The sequence below is a fragment of the Protopterus annectens genome, chromosome 4.part1, assembly GCF_019279795.1.
Source record: "Protopterus annectens isolate FY-2018-M chromosome 4.part1, PAN1.0, whole genome shotgun sequence".
NCBI classification, from domain to species: domain Eukaryota; kingdom Metazoa; phylum Chordata; order Ceratodontiformes; family Protopteridae; genus Protopterus; species Protopterus annectens.
Window position 1 is genome coordinate 190,392,483 of NC_056734.1, and position 26,412 is coordinate 190,418,894.

The window sequence follows — 26,412 nt, forward strand, 5'->3', positions numbered from 1 at the left end:
TGGAGGTCGCCACAGCGGAACTCCGGTCTGCTAATGATTGGCAGCTGATTTTTATGTACCGAGTTGCCAGCTCTGATGCACAACCTTCAACGAAGGTACGCCCATTCACGCATGTCTCCACGCAGAAGACGCTCTAGCTGAGAATCGAACCGGACAGCGTCTTACTGTGAGACGACAGTGCTACCGCAGCACCACCACTATTCTGTATTGTTATTGTTATTCTCCTTAATGGTTTGCATCTAAAATCCCAGTCTCTCCTTGTGTCTTGAGCTTCCCCCCTGTTTCATCATCATCATTTCCACTCTGAATGATACTTTTCTGGTTGTGCTATATATATATATATATATATATATATATATGTATATATATATATATATATATATATATGTATATATATATATATATATATGTATATATATATATATATATGTATATATATATATATATATATATATATATATATATATATATATATATATGTATATATGTGTATATATATATATATATATATATATATATATATATATATATATATATATATATGTATATATATATATATATATATATATATATATATATATATATATATATATGTATATGTATATGTATATATATATATATATGTGTGTATATATATATGTATATATATATATATATATATATATATATATATATATATATATATATATATATATATATATATATATATATATATATATATATATATATATATATATATATATAGGAGCCTCTGAAATACTCCTTCAAATCGGGTAATCCCAAACCGCCTTGTTCATTTGGAAGAATCAGCTTATCCCACTTGACTCTTGCTGTCTTCCCTTCCCAGATAAAATCCTTCAGCTCTTTATTAATTGCTATCCAAAACTCCTCTGGTTTATAAAAATATACCTGACCTGTGTATAAGACTAAAGGGATTAAAAACATTTTAACTGCTTGTATCTTACTATCAAAACCCATATGACAGAGCTTCCATTTTCTCAGTTTTTGTATTATCCTTTGCTAAGTCTCTTCCCACATATCCTTAGCTGCCACATTGGAATGATTTTTAATCCATCTTCCCAAATACTTCATTTTATCATGTCCCCATAAATGTGGATATTGCTGAACCATTTTGTGTGTGGGTACATAATTTACCACTATTGCCTTTGTTTTAGCTTCATTAATTTTGTATCCTGAAAAGATTTGAAACAGTCTCAAAATCTGTAATTTCCCTTTCTGGTTTTCTTAGATATAAAATATCAAGTGTAAATAGAGCCAGCTTTTCTTGACTACCATGCCGATTATATCCTTGGATTTCTGAGTCCCTTATTTTCTTTGTCAGTAGTTCTAAATATAATGCAAATAAATGGGAACGAGGACACCCCTGCCTGGTTCCTCTGCTCAAGCAGTAATTATCAGAAAGGACCACCCCCACTTTAATTTTCACCTCCAATCACTCATAAATCCACCTAATCAGCTTTATAAATATGTCGGGGAATGCAAATGCTTCCGTTACCCTGCTCATGAAGTCCCAGCTTATTCTCTCAAATACTTTATCTGCATCAATACCCACCAACAACAGTGGTATTTCCTTACATTCTGCTTCCCTCTGGATCATCATCAGTGTTCTGTCAATGTTGTCAAATGTTTGCCTCCCCTCTACAAAGCCACACTGATCCATATCTGTCATGTTTGGCATCATTTTTGCCATTGCTTTTAGCCATTATAGACATAAACACTTTCTAATCATGGTTTAGTATTAAAATGGACCTGTAAGAATCGGGATCTGATGGATTTTAGCCTGTTTAGGTATTACATCTACTATCCCTTTCTTCCAGGATGCTGGTACTTCTCCTTCTCTTAAAATACCAGATCTTTATCAGTTTTCCCTGTTCGCTTCCAAACTTCTACAGGAGCACCATCTATTCCTGGAGACTTTCCTGTAGATTGGTTTTACATCACCATTTTTATCTCATCTCCTCCTATTGTAAATTAGTATCTGTGCCTCATCTACCTGTGTGTATCCAGTATCTTTGTCATGCTAGCGCAGTGTCTGTAGGATTTTCTAATAGTAGTATCTGTATCCTGCTTGCCCTTTTCATGCTCTGAGTCGTGTCATTGTCATGCTGTGAGTGTACCTTCTGTGCCATGCTGTGTGTGTGTGTGTGTGTGTGTGTGTGTGTGTGTGTGTGTGTGCGTGCGTCTCATGCTTTGAGTTTAGTATCTTTGCCATATTTTCAGTGTAGCATGTGTGCCATGCTGGAAGCAAAGTCTTTGTGCTGTACTCTGAGTGTATTAACTGTACCATGCTCTAAATGTAGTATGTGTCATACTTTGTGTACTCCCTGTGCCATGCTCTTAATGTACAGTCTCTGCCATGCTGAAAGTGTAACATATGTGCCATGTTCTGAGTGATATTTGTGCCATGACTTGACTGTTAAATCTGTGCCTTAATCTACATGCAGTGTTTGTCCCATGCTTTTGACTATAATATCTGTACAATACCGTTGAGTGCTGCATCTGTGCCATAGTGTGAATGTACTGTCTTTTGTACTTTTCCATGCTTTGAGAGTGTTATTTCTGCCATGCTGTGTAGTATCGGTGCCTTTTTCTTAGTATATTATATGTACCATTTTTGAGTGTAGTATCTGTTCCATGCTGTCATTGTAATATCTGTAGCAGGCTGTTGGCACTTTTTCACTCCTTTGATCTGAATGTACTTTTTCTGTCCTGTTTTAACTGTTGTATTAGTTCCATGCTGAGAATGTGCCATTTTGTGCCATACTCGAGTGCAGTACATGTGCCCTGCTCTGAGTGCAGTATCTCCACCATTGTGTGTGTCATGCTGTGTGTGTAATATCTGTGCATGCTCCAGGTATAATGTGTTCCCTGCATTGAGTGCTGTGTCTGTACCACTGTGAGTGTCCTGCTGTGAGTATAATATCTGTGCCATGCTTTGAGTGGCGTATCTCTATCATTGTGTGTGCCATGCTGTGAATGAAGTATCTGTGCCGTGCTCAAAGTATAATATATTTTCCCTGCTCTTGCTGCATCTGTACTACTGTGAGTGTCCTGCTGCGAGTGTAGTATCTGTGTCATTTTCCAGGTATAATGTGTGTTCCCTGCTCTGAATGTTGTGTTTGTAACATTGTGTGTGCCATGCTATGAATGTAGCATCTGTGCCAAGCTCTAATTGCTGTATCTGTACCATTGTGTGCACTATCCTGTGAGTGTAGTGTCTGTGTCATGCTCCAAGTATAATGTGTTCCCTGCATTGAGTGCTGTATCTGTACAACTGTGAGTGTCCTACTGTGAGTGTAGTATCTGTACCATGTCATGAGTGCTGTATCTCTACCATTGTATCTGTGGTATGCTCAAGGTATAACGTATATTCCCTGCTCTAAGTGCTGTGTCTGTACCACTGTGAGTGTAGTATCCTGTGCCATGCTGTGAGTATAGAATCTGTACCATGCTCTGAGTGCCATATCTCTGCCATTGTATCTGTGGCATGCTCAAGGTATAATATATGTTCCCTGCTTTGATTGCTGTATCTGTAACACTATGAGTGTCCGGCTGTGTGTGTAGTATCTGTGTCATGTTTCAGGTATAATGTGTTTCCTTCTCAGAGTGCTGTGTCTGTATCACTGTGTGTGCCATGATGTGAGTATAGTATCGGTGTCATGTTCAAGGGTATAATATGTTTTCCCTGCACTGACTGCTGTATATCCACCATTGTGTGTGTGTCATGCTATGAATATATTTGCCATGCTCGCAGTGCTGTATCTGTACCACTGTGTTTGCCATGTTCAAGGGTATAATATGTTTTCCCTGCTCTGACTGCTGTATATCCACCATTGTGTGTGTGTCATGCTATGAATATATTTGCCATGCTCGCAGTGCTGTATCTGTACCACTGTGTTTGCCATGCTCTGAGTATAGTATCTGTGTCATGCTTTGAGTCCTATATCTGTACGATTGTTTGTGTGCTATGCTTTCAGGATGCTCTGCAGTGTCACTGTCTATTTGCATAAAGGTTATTGCAATTTTCTGTGATTTTATGTCATTTACTGTTTGGAATCATTGTTCTTGTTAAGCAGAATTGTACATAATTTGTTACATGGTTATAGGTCAAGTTCTTCCTTTTTACTTTTAATAAATAAAAATAACTTTTCATAAATAAAAAGAAAAGTTATCAAAAATCTGTTAGATTCGACCATGGTTAATGCACTCACTGGATCTGATTTTCTACATATTTGGTTCATTAGAATTTCCCAGGAATATGTGTCTCACCCAGTGTTCCAAGTCTACAGCCTCTGTCTGAACTGTTCTACAATTTTGAAAAGAAGCTATAGTAAATTCACTACTAAAAGTCCTAAAAACAGTGTCAAACAATGACCACTTAACTATCTCCAATTGTTCCACCTTAATTTATTCACATTTAGCCACCTTTATACAAAAACAAACCATGTCTAGGTAGCAGCACAAATTCTGGTCAGACCGCCATTTACCCCATAACAGAATAAATAATCATAAATGTTGAAAAAGGAATATTGAAAGGGTAGATGTTCGTAGACTTTGCTTTTGACATGGTCATCCACAATGCTTACTTAATGGCATCACGGCTGTTGTGATTAAGATAACTCATTTGAATGATTTAGGTTCTACATTTCAAGTGGAACTTCATGTTTAGAATAGGTTTAACATTTTTAACTGTTACCCTAGTAACTACAGAGTTCAGGACGATCACTTCTACTCTTACTGGTCATTCTTTAAATGCTCCACTCAGAGCTACCACAGTGACATGTCAATTGGCATGCAGATGATGTGGCCATCTTTACGTCCAGCCCTTGCCTGCCACAATTGAAGAGACTTAATCTTTCTAGTTAGGTTCAAAAAGTGAACGTACTTCTGAATACACACAAAGCATAAAAATAGAACTTACAATATTTTGTATACACTGAGAACTGTCCACAGTATCCGTAAACTGTCATATTCTACACAGTTGTCATGAAGAACTTAGTGCAGACTTCTTCCATTGTTTAGGCGATTGGCTTGACCAGCACCTACATTTCCTGCATTATATAAAATACAACAAAAGCTAAAATTAAAAACTCCTTTTCTGGATCGTAAAACTGTGAATTGTAGATTTGGTTCTCCTAGTACAAGTAGAATAAAACCTGCACATTATATTTACTGCATCCAAGAAAAATTTTTCTGTACTGCAAACTGACAGCAACCACATTTGCAAATTCATAATTCCTTCCTCGAAGAAGAGACATAATTGCCATAACTGCTCAAAAGCAAAATGGTCAGTAGTAGAACAAATGTCACAGCTGTTACTTAGGTAATTTCTATTCATATTCCTGAAGTTAGGCTACTTCCCCCTTCGTGTCATTTTAGTTGTAGAACCTCCAGCTACCAACTGAGATTCCCTGCTATACCCACATTACGAAGCCCTCACAGCAAACTTTGCAACACTCACTGTTGCTTCACTGTCCTTGTCCCCAAGATACAAAAATCACTGCCACCATCCTTGGATGAACTTTTGTCTTGCCCTTAATTCTGGTCCTAACTGAAAAAGTTACTTTTTAAGGATGCTACAAGCATTTTCTTTCATAGCACTTAATTAACCTAAGGCAAATGTGTATCCCTTATTAATTCAACAATTTTATACAATGTACTAATAGAATATACTCTCTTGCTTTGCTCCTTCATCATCCCTTCCTTCCCAAATTGTCTTAACTGCAGTTATTGTATACATTGTGTGTTTGTGGGTGTATGGGTGTGCGCTCCCACCTCTCTCATACACACACACATATATATATATATATATATATATATGGTTCTACCTGACTTCGTCGACAGCGAGCAAGACCGGCACGGAATCTGAGCTCCAGAACAGAAGAGAAGACCGACCAATGACGATGATGCTCACTAACGCCAGGATGATGCAGGACCAAGGCTGTGTGAGTATGCGGGTAGTGACGACGCGTTAGGGTGCAGGTAAGTGTGAGTGTGGAGCGTCTGTGGGGATAGGGGTGGGTTAGTGAGTAGGTTAGGGGAGCGGTAGGGGGGGGTGGGAGTTAGTGAGTTTAGGTAAGGAGGCGATAGGGGTGGGTTAAAGTGGTTAGAGTTAGGGGGGGAGTTATCAGGGAGTTAAGTAGTTAGGGTAGGGGTAGAGGGCGGGGTTAGGGAGTAAGTGTGTAGAGGTTAGGGTGTTAGGTGACGTAGGGTAGGACGTGGGGTTAAGTGTGGGCTTGTAAGGATTTTGGTGTGCTTGTGTTGTGTGTGTGGTTTGTGGAATGGGGATGTGTTTTGTTTTTAATAATTGTTATTGTGGTGTGTGCAGTGTATGGGGTTTTAGTGTTTGTGTTTACCGTCGGTTATTTGTGTGGTTTCGTGTTTATGGACTGTCGAATATGTGGTGTCGGTGATGTGGTTGTCGGTGTTGTGTGGTTTCGGCTATGTCAGGTAGAACCATATATATATATATATATATATATATGTATATATATATATATATATATATATAATCTGCTTGTATATTTCTCACAGAATTTCTGCGCACATGAGAGACTGGCATTAAGCAGGTTGATGAATCTTAACTGAGGTGGTTATTTTACAAGCTGATAAAGGTGGATCAGTGGCAGTTTGGACTTTTAACCAATATTATGTGGCAACGTTATTTTATCATCAGTTGGGTGTGCATCTAGAATTTATACAGAAGTGGATAATTTCCACCACCCTTAGGAAACAACTTGTTATATCTCTAAGCTATGTTTCCAGTACTTCTGCATGTTGTCAGAAGTACAAGTTCAGCCTACACCAGGTAGACCTATTATTGCAAGGAAAGATTACGTGACTGCACCAATTTCAGCTTTTTTGAAAGATTTGTTTGAAACCAGTGTTACCCTAGGTGCGTGCATGTATTAAAGATACAGGGCAGGTTTTACAATTAATAAATATGTATGTTTGTACATATTGGATGTCCATTCTTTATTTGCTGTCATTCCACATAATGCAGGCATTGGAGCCATTGATTGTTATTGTTGTTATTATTTGTCTTCCGCTGTGGCGACCCCTAACCGGGAAAAGCCGAAAGACACAAACAAACAAATTATTATTATATTTTTAAAACAGTCTGGTATCAGTGTCACAATATATAGCCTATTGCACCAAAGGCAAGTCTGTTGTTGCTTCTATTCCCAGAGCAGCTATATGGATTGCTGACTTTACAGTGCAGCATTTAAAGAGGGGGGGGGGTGCTGCACTCTTTTTAGTGTGTCATTTTTTGGATGAGATGTTAAACCAAGGCCCTATCTGCTTTGAGTTGGTGGTAGCTCTGGTGGATGTGAAAGATCCACTGAACCTATTGAAAAGATTAGGGGTCCTTTATTTATATAAAAAAATAACTCTTATTTACAAAATATTTCCATATTTACAAATGCATAGATGTACATCTGTGTTTACACAATCGTACTAAATTTTCATTACACTCCTTTTTCCATAACCACCATCTGATTTTTACTTAACACTGTAGCTAAAATCTATTTACCATTAAACATAATTTAATTTATTCTTTCATTCCATATAACCCATATAACATAAAATACTTTATCTATTAGTTTAACATATTCTTTACTTCTGTTTTTATAGGTTCATAGGTAAGTACTAGGCTATCTGCCCGAAGGCATTTATAAGCCTAGCTGAAATGTGTTGTCTTTCACCACCCCCTTAGATTAGTTCCCTGTGCCTCTGTCCAGGAGAGCCATTGAAGTGATCCCTGGGGTAAACTTTCTGTTTCCCATCCATTCGTCAAGGTTTCTGTTGAAGAGGATTAGCGAGGAGCTCTGCCTAATTTAGATTGGAATCTTGTTCCAGAGCATGGGAAGTCTCTGGGACAGGAATCTATCCCTCCAGCACATCCTGTTTATTGTTGCGGTGAGGTTTAGATCCCTGCAGCACGTGGCTCGAGGGGATATGGTTTTCTTTAGGTGGAGCATGCCCATCAATTCTGGGTTGGACGTGGCCTTTTATGTCAGGCAGAGATCACCTCTGAGTAGGCGGTATGCAACCAAGTACAGCTGGGGTTTCTTCAGTCGAGCTGCATAGGGCATCTGCTTGAGGCCAGTGATCCTCTTGGTGAGGTACTTCTGTGGTCTTTCCAGTTGTTGCAGGTGTCTTGTAAGGTACATCCCAAATGGGGCATTGTACTCTATGATGGGCCTGATGAGTGATGCATAGAGGGGGCCCAATGACCTCTTTGGATCTGGATGCAAACCCTTTTGTGATTAGGTGGGCCACATAGAAGCATTTTCTAACCACTTTGGCAATGCGATTATCAAAGGAGAGGTTATTATCTACTTGGGTAACCAGATCCCTTATTACGTCTTCCCTATTTAGGGGGCTACCACCTATGTGGTAGTTTGTGGGTACTTTGTTTTTTCCAAAGGGGATGACTATGCACTTTTTGGCATTTAGCTTGAGGCCATTGTTTTGACACCAGGTATCTGTCTCATTGAGACCCTTTTGGAGGATGCCTGTGTCAGCCGGAGATTCAATTATAGCCCCTAGTTTGCAGTCGTCTGTGAACTTGGTCAGCCATATTCCTCCTGTGCTTGCTTGTACCTCTGAGAAGTATATGCCGAACAGGAGGGGTCCTAGGACTGAACCCTGGGGAACACCACTTGTAACCGGTTTAGAGTCCGACCTAGCTCCTGCAACTCTTACCATGTGGGTTCTGTCCTTGAACCAGTTGGCAACCCATCTCGTGACGTAGGGGTTTATGTTCAGGCTGGCGAGCTTGTCTATAATACCTGAGTTGGGAATGGTGTCGAAGGCCTTTGCAAGGTCTAGGTAGGCAGTGTGGACCACCTTTCCCTCGTCTATAGCCTTGGTAACTGTCTCAAAGACGTCCACCAAGTTTAGGAGGCATGATCTGCCCTTAACAAAGCCGAACTGGATAGGGTCCAGTGTTTGGAGGTTTCCAATGTCTCTGTTAATGAGATCCATGATGATGCGCTCCATAGCTTTGCAGACCAAGCTAGTCAGGCTTATAGGGTGAATGTTCCTGGGGTCCGTTGTGGCTCCACCTTTGTGGAGTGGAATAACCGTTGCTGTGTGCCACTCTGTGGGCATGTAGCCTGTGGAGAGGTTGAGTTTAAACGGTGTGTTTAGGTGAGGGGTTAGTTCATCTTTGAGCTCATGTAGGACTCAGCCTGGGACACCGTCCGGTCCCATTGATGCTGTGTTTTTGGCTTTGGAGAGGGCTGTTTTAACCTGAGTGTCTGTGATTTCAGGGGCACTACATTCTTCTGGTATAGTTACGGGCCCTTTTGGGGGTGAGAGGGGAGTGAAGTTTGCACTGAACCTGTCTGCCAGGATGTTGGCTATATCGGTCGGTTCAGTGTATTTTGTGCCATTCTGCACTAACACTGAGCAGATCTGAGAATTGCCACTTAGATTCTTGACATAACTAAAGAATGCCATGTGGTTATCTTTTGAGTCCATGGCAATTTTTCTTTCAAAGCTAGCCTTGGATGTTTTTATGAGGGAACGTAGTTTCTTGCTGATACTGATCAAGGATGTCTTCCCTTCTTGGGATTTTACTCTTTTCTGTACTTGTTCCTCCTTCTATTGTATAGCTTGTTTATTTACTCAAATCCATGTTTATTTTAGCCATTACTTTTACATCTTCAAAAAATCTTCTTTACATAGTTTTCCCTATAACTTTTTTACTCGTTTACATTTCAAAAACACATGTTCCATGGTTTCTTCTTCTTGACAAAACATATTCTATCACTTTTCTTCTTATATGGCATATGTCCTTTTACTGGTAATTTATCTATTACCAGTACCCACAAAAGTCTTGACAGTCTGCTTTCTGATTACACCATTTACTTAATTTTATAGCTTTATTTTTTTCATCTGTTAGATTTTCCCATGGTTTTACATAGTGATGTTTTACAATTACATTCTTATACCATTCTTTTCTATATTTTTCTATATCATCAATTTTTTTCCACAAAATTATTTTTATCTTAGTAACATTTTATTTCTTCATTTATACACTTTTTCTCTTTTTTACTGTACCCCAAAATTTATCACACTTTTATTTATACAGTTTTACTGTTAATGTTTCATCTTTTTTATTTATCCACTTTAACACTTAACGAAAATTAATAAAGCAGCATATACCACTGGGTTAATTGATCCTAAACCTCCTTTTTTTTATTTACTTACAAAACTCGTGTTTTTACTAGATTAAATATAGAACCCTATATAAATGAAAAATTATCTGCAATTCCTTTTCATGTACTGATGGCAACATAAATACATTTGCCAAGTATGTTATTTTTTCATTAGTACGGAGTTTATCAAATAAGCATTTTTTGAATGATAATTTATATCTTCTCCAGAAAAGACAGGTTTGTTTTATTTCGTCTATTTTTTCCCATTGAGTTCTACTTGCATATTTATTCCTAAATTTTATACCGAACACAAACATTTCATTCATTGTAAAATATATACCCCGATCTTTACTACATCACCTAAACGTTTATTTTTCTCTTTTAAGCTATCCCTATCATCTCTAGTTACTCATTTGTCTAAATTGTTACTTCTTTTATCCAAATTTTGTTTTTTGCAATTATTATAATGTCATCTACATGTGTTAACAGAGCTTGAATTCTTAACCCTACAGGTGTTATATACTCCACCTCCTTCACGTTGTTACTTATTTCACATACTGTCACATTCATAACTAATGCAAAGAGTATATCTCCTTGGACATCCCTGTCTTACACCACTTTTCATATGTACCTCTTGGCATGACGAGCCATTTGAAGTATTTTTACTTTTTATTACTATAAGCTGACATACATAATTTCCTGTTTCTTTCATTATTAGCCATAGGATTTCATGTCCAGTTGTGTCAACTACCTTGTTAAGGTCTCCTATCATGACTTTACTTCATCTTTTCTGTCCAGAATACCATCCACAATTTCTCTGTCATTAATAATTCTTGACACCCCTTCCCCTTTATACAATATTTTCAATTTTAGTTTCAAAATCTCTTTTGTATTATTTTCATTAAGATCATATAATCATTATATTCTCACATGGTAAGAATAGCGGCTCCAGGTCTGACTCTAAACCAGTCACAAGTGGTGTCCTGCAAGACTCTGTCGTGGGACCCCTACTGTTCGGCATATACTTCTCAGAAGTACAGGCAAACACAGGAGGACTATGGCTAACCATGTTCGCAGATGACTGCAAACTGGAAGCCATAATTGACTCTCCGGCTGACAGGGACATCTTCCAAAAGGGTCTTATTGAGACAGACACCTGGTGTCAAAGTCATGGCCTCAAGCTACATGCCAAAAAATGCATAGTCATCCCGTTTGGAAAAACAAAACACCCACAAATTACCACATAGGTGGTAGCTCCCTTAAAACAGAAGAGGTAATAAGAGATCTGGGGACCCAGGTAGATAGTAATCTCTCCTTTGACAATCATATTGCTAAAGTAGTTAGGAAATCCTACTGTGTGGCCAATCTAATTACTAAATGGTTCGCATCTAGTAATATAGAGGTTATAGTGCCCCTCTACTCGTTACACATCAGACCCATCATAGAGTACAATGCCTCATTTGGGATGTACCTCACAAGACACTTCCAACAGCTGGAAAGACCACAAAAGTACCTCACCAAGAGGATTACTGGCCTCCAACATATGTCCTATGCAGCCCGACTGAAAAAACTCCGGCTGTACTCAGTGGCATATCGCTTACTCAGAGGTGATCTCTGCCTGACTTACAAAGCCATGTCCAACTCAGAATCGATGGACATTTTCCAGCTAAAGAAATCCAAGTCACTGTGAGCCATGCGCTGTAGTGAGCTGAACCTCGCCACAACAATAAATAGAACATACTGTAGGGATAGATTCCTGTCACAGAGACTCCCCATGCTTTGGAACAAAATTCCAAACTACATTAGGCAGAGCCCGTCACTAACACTATTCAAGAGAAACCTTGACGAGCGGATGGGTAACAGAAAATACACCCCTGGGATCACTTCATTGGCTCTGTTTGACAGAGGATCAGTTAATTAATCAATGGGGCGGCGAAAGCCGACACACTCTGGCTAGGCTTATACATGCCCTCAGGCAGATAGCCTAGTACCTACCTATGAACCTGAGTACCTACCTATGAACCTGTATCGGTCTTCAGTTTTTGTCTATCTTCCTTCTTCCATATGAATTTAAGTATTCCACTACATAATTACTTACGCACACAACCTTCTTTTAACCATTCATTCAAAATCTTTAAAAATATATTTTTTGCCAACCCCTTAATTTTTTGTACATTTCATACTCTATTCCATCTGGTCCTGTAGCTGAATCTATATTTACTTGTTCTAATACTTTATCTAGCTCATTTAAAGAAAAAAACTCTTCAGTCTCTGTTAACTTTTTTACTTTCCATGTTTTTCTCTACCGTCTTGTTTCTTTAAACATTTATTTTATGTATTGTACTATGCTATTCATAATCTTTTTCTGACCTCTTTCTATTTCTTCTTTTACATTTTTTATTGCTCATATTACGGTGCCATTTTTCTTTACTAATCTGCTTAAATAACTCGATACTTCACTTTTTCCTTAAAATATTTTGCTTATATAACAGTTCTTGTATTTTTCTTGATTTCTTTCATATAATTCTTTTTTTTTATCAAAGTACTTTCTATAATTATGTTCTAAATCTTCCAGTGAATCATATTTTTTTTTATATTTTCTTTTTCTACGTTTTAGTGTCATATTGCCACTGTAAAAATATATTTTTTTATATTTTTTCCTTAAATATCATCCACCATTCAGACCAATTTTTATATGTTCTGATAGTGATATTATTTTTCTATAACTGTATTACCAGTCTCTTTCCTTCTTCATCCATGCTTTCATATTTGTCCTTTCTATTCCTTTGACTTTTATATATTCCTTGTTTTCCTTTCTCTTTAGCCCTTCTCCTATAAGTAAACCTGATACTATAAAATAATCTATTTCAGTTCTATGCATTCTCCTTTGTAAGTCCATGTATTTTGTCTCAAAGTTTATTTAATGTTATAATTTCTAACATTTGTTCTTGTATCATTTCCTTTCTTTTTAGGCTTGCTTCTTACAGTTGGTCTCCTGTTACTATAGTTTCCATATGTATCACTACATAGTCTAAAATCTGATGAAATAAGCTTTCCCTTTCTTTACAATTAGTATAAGTATATATTGTTGTAACTCTATATACTTGTTTGTTACATTTTAAATCTACAGTGGATAATCTTGCCATTTTTGCTTGTCTAATATCTATGCTGTATTTCTACAGAATATGGCTTTTCCAGAACATCTCTCGTTTCCCAAATCCGGATTCTTTCCTCACCATAGTTTCTCTGTTTGTAATCTTTCTTCATTTGCGAAGTCTCGTGTCTTCTAGTAAAATTGCATCTACATCATGTGTATTATACCACTCCAAAAGTCCTGTTCTTTTTATTATATTCTTAATACTGTTCATCTTTACAGAAAACACTCTAAATTTTTCGTTATCACTTTTCTTTAGATTTATGGTTTCATAAGTCCATAGCTAATTACTAGACTAGTTTTCTTAATAGGTCATTCTAAGCCGAGCCAATTTCCTTCCCAAAGGTGAGAATCAAAAGTTGTACCTTGCGTCTGTGGGTTAAACACCTTGACCATTATACTAGCCCCAATCATTAGCTCTATGTATTCTTTATCACACATACTTTCTTTTTTACTTATCTCTTTCAATTGTCTCTGTCTTTACCCTTTTACCAAATAGAATTCTTTTTTTTTCTTTTAAACACCTCCCAATTTATGTATTTTTCATCACTTATTTTACAACCTTCTTCAATGTTCTCTTTTATTAGTTTTTTCCTCAAAATTTTCCTCTTGTTTCTACTAGTAACATTTCTTATCTTTGTTCATGTTCTTCTCTTTTGTCTCTTTTCCTTACTCTTATTTTCATTTTTACAGTCCATCCATAAATGTCCAGTTTTGTTGCATTTATAACATTTCAGTTCACATGTTTGCATCATGTCCTATTTCAGTACAAATACAACATTTTCTTTTGTCACAGTTACTGATTAAGTATCCTTTTCCACAACAAAATTGTTTTGGGTTGTCCACAGTATTTTATGACATCCCTATCCCCAGCCACATTTATCATGCTTGGTATGTGTATAATTTGCTATCTTTATATTTTTAATGCAGTATTACAATCCCAGCCACCAGGCTGTTAACCCATTTTGTCATAAACTTTTGCCATGTCCTGTACTTCTTTACATAAATTTTTCAAATGTACTTTCAAAGTCTTTCTTCCTCTTTTCAAAGTTGTACATGGATTTTTCTTTTTTGTTTCCCTTTAAAGATTCCATGGTTGACTGTCTTTCCAAGATTCCATGGTTGATGGTCTTTCCTTTTTTGATATTCTGTAAGAGATTTTTCCATTGGAAAAAAGTGTAATATATGATGTCACAAAATGCTTTTTTGTTAATAATATATGCTCTTATCTCATGTGCTTTTACACCCATAGGAGCTATGAAATTGTCCCGCATGTCATACCTGTCCATTTGTCTTCTTTACTTTGAATCCTTAACATGTACTTCCATTTTAATTTTCTTCTGCCTTCTTTTCTGCTACTCTGCTTTTTCCTTCCTTTACTTTCTCTGCATGTTTTCTTTTCCATCTCATCACTGCTCTTCAGGATTATCTCTGCATCCTCCTTTTGTATTTTCTCCATAATGTCCCCCAGGTAATATCTCCTTCATTTTCTGGCTGACTCTGCACCACTATTTCTTTAAGTAAGTCATCCTGCAGCACTCCCAACTGGAGGGTTATAATTATAGATCCATCATTTCCTGACTAATCTCCATTAAACAGGTTTCTTTGAAACATTTCCTCAGAATCCTGCACACATTCTCCAGTCCTGATATTTGCTTTCTGCTCCATTTCGTTCACTACTCCATCATCATCTCCATCTACCTCCCTGTTTCTCCAGGCCACGTCTGCAACCAAAACAGAAATTGCTCCTCCAAAATGGGTCCCACTTGCAACAATGAAGAGTAGTGAAAGTTCCCTGATCAAATTTTCCCTAGTAGTTTAAATGCCACTTTTGGTCTTCCCTGAAAAGAGGCTACTATCCTAGTGGGACTAACCTGGTAACAAAGTATAAATAAAATATAAATATAGCTAGAGCATCTTCTGTGTGGAGACATGCGTGAATGGGCGTACCTTCATTGAAGGTTGTGCGTCAGGGCCGGCAACTCGGCACGTAAAAATCTACTGCCAATCATTAGCGGACCTGAGTTCCGCTGTGGCGACCCCTATCCAGGAAAAGCCGAAAGACACAACAACAAAAAAAGTAAGAAATGCGGATATTTTTGACCCTTTTAGATTTGATGTTATGTATGTTTTATTTTTAAGGTAATTGTTACCATAAATTATGTGGAACAGCTACGGGGCACTATTGCCCCCCATGTACCCAGATGTGTTTAGGTATCTTTTAAAACTTGAATATATTTATGACTCTGACTGTAATCCATGTTTTGAATGTATCTATATGTGGCATAGATACCTAGACAGCTTTTAGGTCCTTCGGCAAGGAGCTGACAAACAGCAAAACGATTTTGTCAGATTTCGTAACAGCAGTGTGTATGGCATCTCCATTACTGTTGGTTATAATTTTACTGCACACTTTTTGGATGCTGAAGCAATGAAGTTAACTGACTGGTCAGTTAGCATTTCAATTTATTGTAAGCCTTTTACAAAGATTTCTGTTTTTATTTGCCTACTGTCATCTCCCAAAGGGAAGCTGATGCATTAGTACATCAGTTTTATACTAGGGAGTATGACGCTCAGAAACCTTCTAATAAGCAACCAACACTTTTAAAATTCATGGTGTTATTAATAAGTTTGAGGTTTGATCAAAGCATAAACATTTTACTGCTATTGCGCCACTGAAATGCAACTTTGCCTGTAACACAAGCAAGAGTGTAGTGCAGATGCTTTGTTTTTTAAACAGTTCACTACTCACTCATAGTATGCATGCTTCCCTTATATGTAATTGTTTCTGTAAAAATTGTGTATAAAACTGCAAAGTTACATCTAGTAATACACAGAGCATTTGTAATATTAGATCACTGATTACTTGCGTATTACAGTGGGTAATTTATATGGCAAATTTACAAATACAGTACATTCTATATAGGGCAAATGAAGGCAGCATAATTTGTTGGTACATTTGGGTGATATACATAGTTGTGAAAGAGGTGCTGTTTATAAACGCTCTTTAGTATACACTTATGTGAGTTTTTTTATTGGTATTGACAGGGTTGATATGATAAATCTCAATGGCAAACATACTTAGAGTAATTTTAGATAATTTTTTGGATACTGTCTAATCACCAGGAGTAAGTGAATTATTATGAAAACTTTTTTTTAGAAGACGTTTGTCCACTAGATGTCAGTATGCATTTATTTAAACAAATAAGTATAATTACATATGAATTATATTGTAAACATTCATTTTGTGGCTTTTATTTTTAGGTTATTAATGTATGGATTATTTTGTTGTTTATGGAAAAATGTTTACGTCATCAAAAGACTTGGGTAGGTCTTGTTATTTATATGTATTTAAAGTGAGACGAGATAAGTGTTTTGTTTTTTTAGATTGTAAACTGAAGGTGCTATTTCTTTACACTGAAAGCACAGTCTGTGTTTTGGCTCTACAGGATTCAATAAATCAGCCTTATATTTTCCATAATTTCACTTGTATATGTGCATATTGTTTCATACTGCTGAGATGTGTAAAGAAAATGACTGGCTTGCTGCTGTAATTATAAAACCTGTGATTGTGTGTCCTGAAATTACATGTATAAAAGAAAAGTTAAACTACAGAAGAACAGTGAATGTTGTTAATTACTGTTTTCCTTTAAAGTTGCTTTGTCTGTGTGGGTGAGTCCCATCAACTCCTCCAGTGTGGGTGGTAACACATCCCACCAGAGATGTAGCTAGGGTGGGGTGAAGGGGGCAGATGCCCCAGGTGCAACATGTTATGGGGCATGATTAAAAGATGCCAACTGGTTATCAGTGTAGTACTGGCATTCAGAAATGAGTGCCAGTACTGTATTTGTAGTCAAAGCTAAAGTGTTGTGTGTAATATAATCTTTAGCAAGTAGCTTGCTACAGTTTAAGATGCAGAACTAACTTGTTTTTGTCCTCAATTTAAAGTTGAGTGAAGCACCAGACTGGGGAATGGCACAGGGCATCAGATTATGTAGCTACAGCTTTCCAGCCCCACTACTTAGTAGATGCAAACTTCAAGACACCTGGAGGGAGAAAGTGAGGCACAAAACTGTCAGATTTGGGGAAATTCCCCATTTTTGCACATTTAGTCTTGCTCTTCTTGGTCTTTCAGTTAAGAGTCTTCAGATTTAAAACAGTGGTTTGCCTTTGTCTGCTACTATTATACTAGGAATAAGCTTACTTTGGAAGCTGTTTTCATTTTAACCTTTGTGTTCCTAATACTAATGAGTCTGAATTTGTTTCAGTAATAACTTTTGTCTTCCATAAGTTGCTAACTAACACATATTTTGGGCCATCAGCTCGCTCAGTAGTACTTTGTGAATATGACCTGTTTGGTGAAAAAAACTATAAACTTGTCTCTTTTAAATTGCCAACTAATGTACTGTATTTCTGATCCCCCCTGCTCATTCATACATCTTTCCTCCCAAATGTTATGTAATTCATATTTCATGTTATTTGCAAACAGTATTTTGTATACCCCAAAATTTCTTTCACTATGCAGTTTTAGTTACTATAGTAAAGTCTGACAAATGGTACCTTCATCTATAAACCACTGGGATGGTTTGAAAAAGCTCCAATTGAACCAGTGCTCTACCCTGAAAAACAATGCTAAATTTAAATAAATAAATAAAAAGCACCCCTCAAATTGCTTCTTGTTTCTCAGTGCAAAGCTGTTATAATATGCTGAAAGTGGCACATTGCTAAATGGCTTTTTTTTTTATAAAACATTGACTTTTCAGCAGCTATAACACACAATAAATATCTAACCATTTAGTGTAATGTTTCATATTTCAGTTGTTGTTTCACACATACACTTTAATTCAAAATACCAGCTGAAGAATTGAGTGCAAGCTTGCTGGTAGAAAGTCTGTGACTCCTCAGTTGTCTGCAGTAGCTGAAATGCATGAGAATTGAATGACAAACTGTTTTAATCTGTTTGCATTGTAGTTAATTTTCTTAATATTTCTAACCACAAACCAGTACAATAGCACATGTAAGTGCTAAGTAAGCAACTGACACCGCATCTTTCTCCCTTATTAGATTTTATCTCTGGCTGTTTGATCATTTTCTCTGTTATTTATTTTATTCTAGCTAGGAGGCCGTAAAATACATTTTATGGTTAAAACAACTCAGGTTATGCACAAATGTATGTCTATATCAGTTACAGCATAGTTGTCCGAATAATGCAAGTTAAATTTGGGGTAAATTCCTATAATGCTGATAAATTGTATATCGTTTCACATCCGTGCAACTAATGCTGTGCATGTTGTTTGCTTTTCCCTGACATGCATCAGCAGAGCTTTGTTTCTGGGTGCATCAACTTAGTTGGGCCCCCCTCTCCCCCATGCATCAGCCTTGCAGTGCTCTTAAAACTCTGTTGTAGTCTGAGGGCATCAGCCCTGCTGCATCCCCTGACTCATTAACCATGCTGTGCCCTTCCATCCCATACGCTGTGCACATCTGCCCTGATATACCCCTGGGAGCTTCATTCCCTCAGATAAGCAGTTTCCTGCTGCGTCTCCTCCTGCATCATCCCGGATGTGTTTCTGCTTCCTTCAGCCCATAGTGCTGCTAGCATGCAACAGTCCCCACCCGGTATGCCTGCTTGCACTCTCCCCACTGTGTCCCTGCATGTGTCATACCTTCTACACCCCTGTCTGCATCATCCTGCTGTTTCTTTGGATGCGTGTACCACCAGTGTACATTAACCCTGCCCTGTATACTCAGCTTCAGCCTAGATGTGCTTGTGCGTCAAGTGACTTTTTTTTGTCCTCTGATTCAATGAGTCTATTGTGTATTAAAGTGCAATATCCCTGTGATGTGGATCAACATTGCTTGTGTACCTTGGTGCACTGGTCCTACTGAACCCTTGGAAGCATTGCCCTGTAGTGCTACTGGCCCTCCTTTAAATCAGAAATATGATGATAAGGAAAGTTTATATGTGTACGAGAAAATAAAGATGGACTCCAAATTTGCTGACTGTGGAGGAGAGGTGATTGCTTCACCTATTACTTGGTTCATCAGTAAGTTCATCAGTAACAGAATTGTGCCTACTGTTGTGATTAAGGTATATGTTGCATTGTTGTCTTGAAGTGCATTGAGGGAAGGTCTAACTTTCTTTTTTGCATTATGGCTACTATATTGATGCAGTGGTGCAGTGGTTAAAGTTGTCACATCACAGCAAAAGGTTTTCTGGTTTGATTCTTGGCTGGATACCTTCTGTGCGGAGTCTACATGTCCTCCCTACGTTTGCATGGGTTTTCTCCGGGTGCTCCGCTTTCCTCCCACATTCAAAAGACATTCCCCCTGGGCCTTCACTGAAAATAGGCTTTTGCAGTATATTCACAAATATGAAGCCTGTGCCTCAGGGTTGGGGAATTCAGAGCATAAACCTGCTACTGATGCTGATATATGTGTTTCAGCAGAGCGTTAATTTACTCTTGTTTTAATTTAATGAAAGCAACATTTATGAGGCTTGTGGTATTCATTTCATTTTAAGGAGTGTTGCATTAATTATATGAATCACGTTATGAGTTTAGATCCTGTTTTTTTCAAAAATCTTATTAAATACTCTACAAATTGGTCCTTAACCATAACTTTTTCAAGGAAATTTACATATCTCTCATAATAAAAGGAAATGTAAGTGTCTTTGTAGACATTTATGTGATTTGGCAGCAGATAAAGTAATGAAACTGTCACACTGATGCCAAGCTTTTTTTTTTTTTTTTTTTTAAGATAGCTAGTGTTAAGATGGATCACAATTAAGGTTATGCAATTCCTAGGAAAATATCTTTAATATGAAGTGAGATGGAAGACGTTCTGTCTAGTGTAAAACAATGAATAACACAAGAATGGAGACTGTGTGTGTGTGTGTGTGTGTGTGTGTGTGTGTGTGTGTGTGTGTGCAGTTTAAAAAAACACTAACTGCATCTGTTATTGTTTACGTATGTTCCTTATTTCAGAGTTATATATATTTAAACAGGCACTGCAAGACATTTGAGGTGCAGACAATGAACACTACCAGTGGGGTAGAAAAATAACTTACATATAAGTTTTCAGTGGCTTAATTTGTGCAGCTCTTTCTTTACTTGAAGAACATTGCATGTTATCCTAGATGGTTAGTTTGTTTGACATAAAGATAGGTGATTTAGCTATGTGAAATCACCAAGGCATGCCTTTTACAGTTCCTACTGAACATAGTATGCAGATGGCTGGAAAGTTAGATGTTTGATACTAGGTAGTGGAATGGGAAAAGAAAACGTATACTTTTTTATTTCCAGATTATGTAAATAAAAACATTTTCCGATTATTTAAAGAGCATTTCTAGATTTCAGGATAGTATTTCTTGGTTCATACGTTCAAGGACATTTTATATGGTTTACATACTTTCTGCTAAATGTTGCAGTTGCCTTCTACTCCTTCCCGCATATTTGTTTTTCCAGCACTTTTGCTGAAGGTAGTACTCAAGTCAGATTTTACCACCTATTCAAGTATCCCATTTCACATTCACACCACTCTCTGTGAAGTAGAAGTTGCTCATATTCAGATTAGTTGGTGCCTTGTATTTCCTGCTCATATCTGACCGGTCTCCCTTGTCATTTCTGTGACATTCCATCCCTTCCCAGACCCTTGTCAAGACTTTGTGGGGCCCGTCTCGCACCCTACTTTTTGTACCTCATTGCCATAGCAAGATGATCCCTGCACATAGCCTAGGGCTAACATACTTTTCATTGTCTTTGTTAAAGTACCTTGCAGTTTTTCCAGCAGTGCAATGTCCCTTTCCTGCAGGGTGCCCCTGCCTGCACACAGTACAGATAAGGACAGGCCACTGTCCAGAAGCATGGAAGAATGGTTTAATTGTCACTTTAGACTGTCTGTCTTATAGTACATCCAGACAAATTGGTGACTTTGCAGCAGCCTTATCTCGGTTTGTCAAATGGGCACTCTAGCCCCTTTTCCTTGTTGGACTGCTCAAGCATTTTTTTTTATTTTTCCCTTGGTTAAAATAGGTATGGCTCACAAAAAAGGAATTGTTTTGATGGAGGAGGGAATCAGAGTAAACCACTCTGATTTAGTCCTGCAGAAATAAACTGTTCTCAGCTTACATGGTAGTGCTTAAAATGAAAACCTTGTTTCTGTTCCTCTGTGAGTGGTCAACAGCCCTAACAGAAAGGAGATAGGAGAGGGGTATACACTGGTAATATGTTTTCATAGCTTGCCTAATGCCCTCTTTCCTATTGCTGGAGCCACAGGTTAATTATGTAGTATTTCAGAACATTGCTAGCCCTTGGTCATAAACATTTGCAGGCATCAATGTGGGGTTCTTTCACCATCTAAAATTATTATTTGAATTCCTTGATTAGTCCACATAGCTAATTTTCTTGTAACTAGAAAATGTTTACAGTGTACGATTTCTACTGGTTTTGATGACACAGCATTCTGGAATTTAAATTCTTGAGCTTGTTTACAAATAGATTACAAAATATTCTATACCTAGTAGGAGAATGACTTGTTGATATTTTTCTTTTCAGTTAGCAGGGAGGGCTTGTGCTAAAATGATGGCCATGGCTTGGCACAAAGGCATACCGAACAGTTGGGGCACAAACCCTGGGGCCATTACTGAATCTTTAAAGTATATGCTTTGCTGATTTCTCACAGTGCAGAAGAAGCTGTGTGTCTGTATAAAACATGAATGTGCATGCATGCATTTGTTTATGTCCATGGTTGTGTGAATGAACATGGATGTGTGTATGTGTGAATATTCCTGTGTGTAAGCATACATGTCTGTAGATGTGCATGCATATGTGTATGAGCATGTGTGCATGCATATGTCAGTATATCTGTGTGCATGTGTGTGAACATCCATGTATGATTATGCTGCTGTGTGTATCTGTTGATAAGGTCACATAAAAATTAGTATATGGTTGCTTGTTCATTTTTTATTTTCGTAATTAAAATGTGGTATTCTGATTAAAGCATTGATCCGTGGTAGAACTTTTATGGTACAGCACAGCTGCAATTGACAACTTATACAGATGAATAATATCAGCAAAAGTTTGCAGATTACAACATTTCCGCCGAGCCTAAAGACAGATGTACATGTGAGAATAGCATATGACAAATTACTCAAAATTCATTCAACAGGTAGTTTAGTGAAGTATTAAATTAACAGGTGCATCTTTGATCATAAGGACTTGGCACAGGCAATAAGTTGATTGGCAAGCTTATTAGTGAATATATATTTGTATATTTACAGAGTAACATACTCGTATTTTAGTAATTAAAACAATACCAGCAGAACATGGAGGTTACCCCTGAAGCCCTTAGTTACATTCAGGGATATTAAGGAAATAGTGCGAATGAAATACGGAAACATCTAGTGGTTAGCACCAAGGAGAGAAACATGCTAAATAAATGTGAGTGAGTGAAAGTGTGAGGTGATTTCTTTCAGTTCATGTTTTCTAAATGCCTTTGAAAAGTGTAAGGAAACATTACAGGATAACACTTTTGAAAAATCAGTAAACCTTTTTCTAATTTTCCACCAGAAAGGATGAGGAAAAGAAAGAGTAGTGACCCCGTTTTACCACTTTCTACCGTGTCTTGTGAGGCTTTTTTTTTACCTCAACAGCTCCTATCAGAATTAAATCTGATTAAGCTAATGGCTCAGTTTTTAGCAAATATTGCTGGATAGTTTCACCGGACCTCTATGAACTGCATATTTTTTTTTTCAAAACTATCGCAAGATAGTTAGCATTCAAATAGACTAGAAGAAACAGAAGAAAAAACATATTTTTATAAAAGGTATTCTAAAACATTTTACATCTTAAATGCAGTACCCCAACTTGGTGTATACGAAACTACATTTATATTAAGATTTTATCATTAAATCTCTCAGAGAAAATTATGAAATCTAGTGAAACTAGATGAACTGGTTTCAGAGAGAAAGATGTAGGTAATTACTGATTGTGAAGCAGGTTACTTTAAATTCTGAGCATCTGTTTATACAAATATATTAATAATTACTCATCGCAAAGCAATTTGCATTTAAATTTGTAAACAACTGTAAGCACCTGTTTCCTATTTGTCAGTAATTAGTAAGCAGTTTATATACTAATAAAGAAACAAGTAGGTGGGGAACCACAGATAATATATATATATATATATATATATATACATTTATATATATATATATATATATATATATATGTATGTATATATATATATATATATGTATATATCTATATATATATATATATATATATATATATATATATATATATATATTTATATTTCTAGTGGCTAAATACATGAATGGAAAGCAGAAGGGAAACTAGATGAAACGGATGCAAATGAATCAATCAGATATGTTGCGTTAAAGCTTGTAAGCTATTTCACAGGCATTTATTTATGTATTTGTATTCCTTTGTCAAAAAATGTCAGCACTGTTGAACTGAAGGATGAATTGTGAAGGTAAGAATAACAGTATATTAACAGTAGTAGAAACTAATTTACTGTACTGTTTTTGGTGCATGAAATGATAATGAAATACTAGTTTTTAATCACCAGATGCTATACTTCACTTTTACTGTTAAGACTGATAACTCAAGTTTTCTTACCAGCTACATCTGTGAGTCTAGCATGCAGAACCCTCTGTCTTAGAATTCAGAATACATTGCTAGTCTAAAATATAGAATTTACTAATAGGTTAGGCATTTTTGTACAGTTATTATTGATATGTTGCTGTCTTTTATTTTTGCATGATTCTGTAATGACCACCTTGAAGTATAATGTAAAATACAACCTGTATAATGTTCTTGTTATGCTAAGCTGTCATAATTGCAACAGCTTACAATTGTGATTCTTGCCTAGCTCTAGCCTGGGATTTGCCAAAAAAGGGTTATTGGCCATCCCTCATATCTGTTTAGTCAGTGGTTGGATTTAATGAATGAAAATTTACTAAATTACAGGTCCCCAGGAGCTGGCTTACACAGTCAAGGAAAAAGAAAATACTGCACAGGAAATGAAGGATTTTTTGTCTGCAAGATGACAAGGCCCTCAGAAGTATTTATTCAGCTTTGTGGTGGCTGAGGGCTGTCTTCCCGCGCAGCAAGAAACTAGTTGATAGAATGTGTTCCTAGCATTTCTGAAGAAAAGTGAGAGTAACCTTTATGCAAAATGGTGGTGGTTTCAGTGGTTGACTGTAAGCCCATCTGTACATCCAAGAAAACTGTTAGCTGTGCCATAGTGTTATTGGTTTTATTTGTAATTGCTTATATAGACTATCTGAGGTGGAAGTGTGATCACATGGTTTGTTTGGAAGTAGTATACATCCCTAGGTAACACACAGATAGCAAGGCACAATGCTGTTAGTATGATACATTGAGTGATGCAAGACAAACCAAAAATGCATTATCTGACAAAATAGGTATAATAGAACTGGCGATTAGTTGCTGTAGTGTGAAGTAATGTAATAATGCATTGTTTGTCACATAACATTAATAGAGCTCAAATGCAACATAAATAGTTTCAAAAGTGACCAGGTAAGATTAATGCAAACAAAAAAAAAAAACAGAACTGGGAAGCTAGTCAGGTTGTACTGTTGTGGGGTACAGTTATAAGTGATGTGGCAGTAAAGCCTTTTAACCAGACAGTGCTGTGTGTGGGTCTCTTCTGGAAAGGGACACTTGTGTTCAGCGAGCTTATCCATTTGCCAAATGTATAAAATCAAGGCAAATGGAATACGTAAAGAAATGTGAATCTCATGTAGAACCTAGAAGGCAGTATAAACACTGTTCTCATAAACGGTGTTGTATTTCTAGCTAGCAGTATTGTAGTCTTGCCTTAATTTTTCGTATACCTAGATCTACAGACAGGGTAACAGAGCACATGATGTCTCGCAGGCTACATCTACTTGCTTCAGCCTTTTCATTAGTTGCAGTACTGCATTTTTATTATTCCAGCTTATATCCTTAAACCCAACAAACTCATCTGAAGACGCACTTTAAATCACAAACAAGGTGAAGAAGGAAGTCTTCACACTTGAAGCATATTTTACAGTCCACTGGTAAAATACACTGATATGAACAAAAATAGTGACAGACACAAATAATGGGACTACATTGCACAATGAAATGCATAAACAATGACACACCATTATAATAGGTGATGTCAAGCTCAGATAAGCACAGTTAACATAATGTCATGTTTTAAATGAGACAAAACAGTAGCTCACTAAAAGATATCACTGTATGTTTAAAACTGCTAAGCCAAAAGGTGTGACATAGGTAAGAGGAGTGCATGGGAGAAACCAAGTCTCCATTTGGATTCATCAAGGGTAGGGTCATGCTTACTCAAGCTGGTGGACTTTTTTTTTAAAGTTCACCAAAGCAATGGATGAAGACAAAATGGTACACATTGCATCCCTCGATCTGTCAAAAACTTTGACACACTTCCCCACTCAGGCGTAGTAGAAAGGCTAAATATACTGGAAAAAAAACCCATGCCACCCGCTGGATTGCCAGATGTCTCACAGATAGGATGCAAATACTTAGTGACATGTCTCTTGCTTCAAAGGAAGAAAGATTCAGACTTTCAAAATATTAAAAGTATGTAATAAATAAAAACAGTACCTGACAGCTTTTCATTGTGAAGCTTTGTGTTTTTCAGATCGTATTTAGAGACATCATAACCATCATAATGAGGTTGTTGGCTGCAGTAATTACACTATTTACAGGTGAGTAACTTTTACCTTATACAGTATTCACAGAGTTGTGAGGGTGAATATACTTTTTTCAAAAATTAATTAATCTGCTTGCCTTTAATAATCTTAAGAAATCTGAAGTCGTGTGTTTCTTCTTGAGTGCTTTTGTTGTTGCTACTTTCTTCTTCTGGTAATTGGTAGATAAAGCATACAAGAATGAACAACTGTATTACCTGTTGTGTTAACATGCATTTAGTGTATGTAAGCATATCTCTCTGGCAGCAGGGGTTGTGCTACTGCGCTTAAAGCCATTCCTTAGCAGTAGTCTCAGACCCTCACTGGAC

The 26,412-nt window shown here is 37.0% G+C and overlaps 1 long non-coding RNA gene across 1 annotated transcript in view; it reads left to right on the forward strand.

Moving 5' to 3' along the window:
- LOC122800811 overlaps positions 1–26,108 on the forward strand; it is a 465,861-nt gene extending 439,753 nt beyond the window's left edge. Inside the window, exon 4 of the long non-coding RNA XR_006364645.1 lies at positions 26,035–26,108. This is a non-coding gene — a long non-coding RNA (uncharacterized LOC122800811). The remainder of the gene's footprint in view (positions 1–26,034) is intronic.
- Positions 26,109–26,412: the final 304 nt, after the last annotated feature.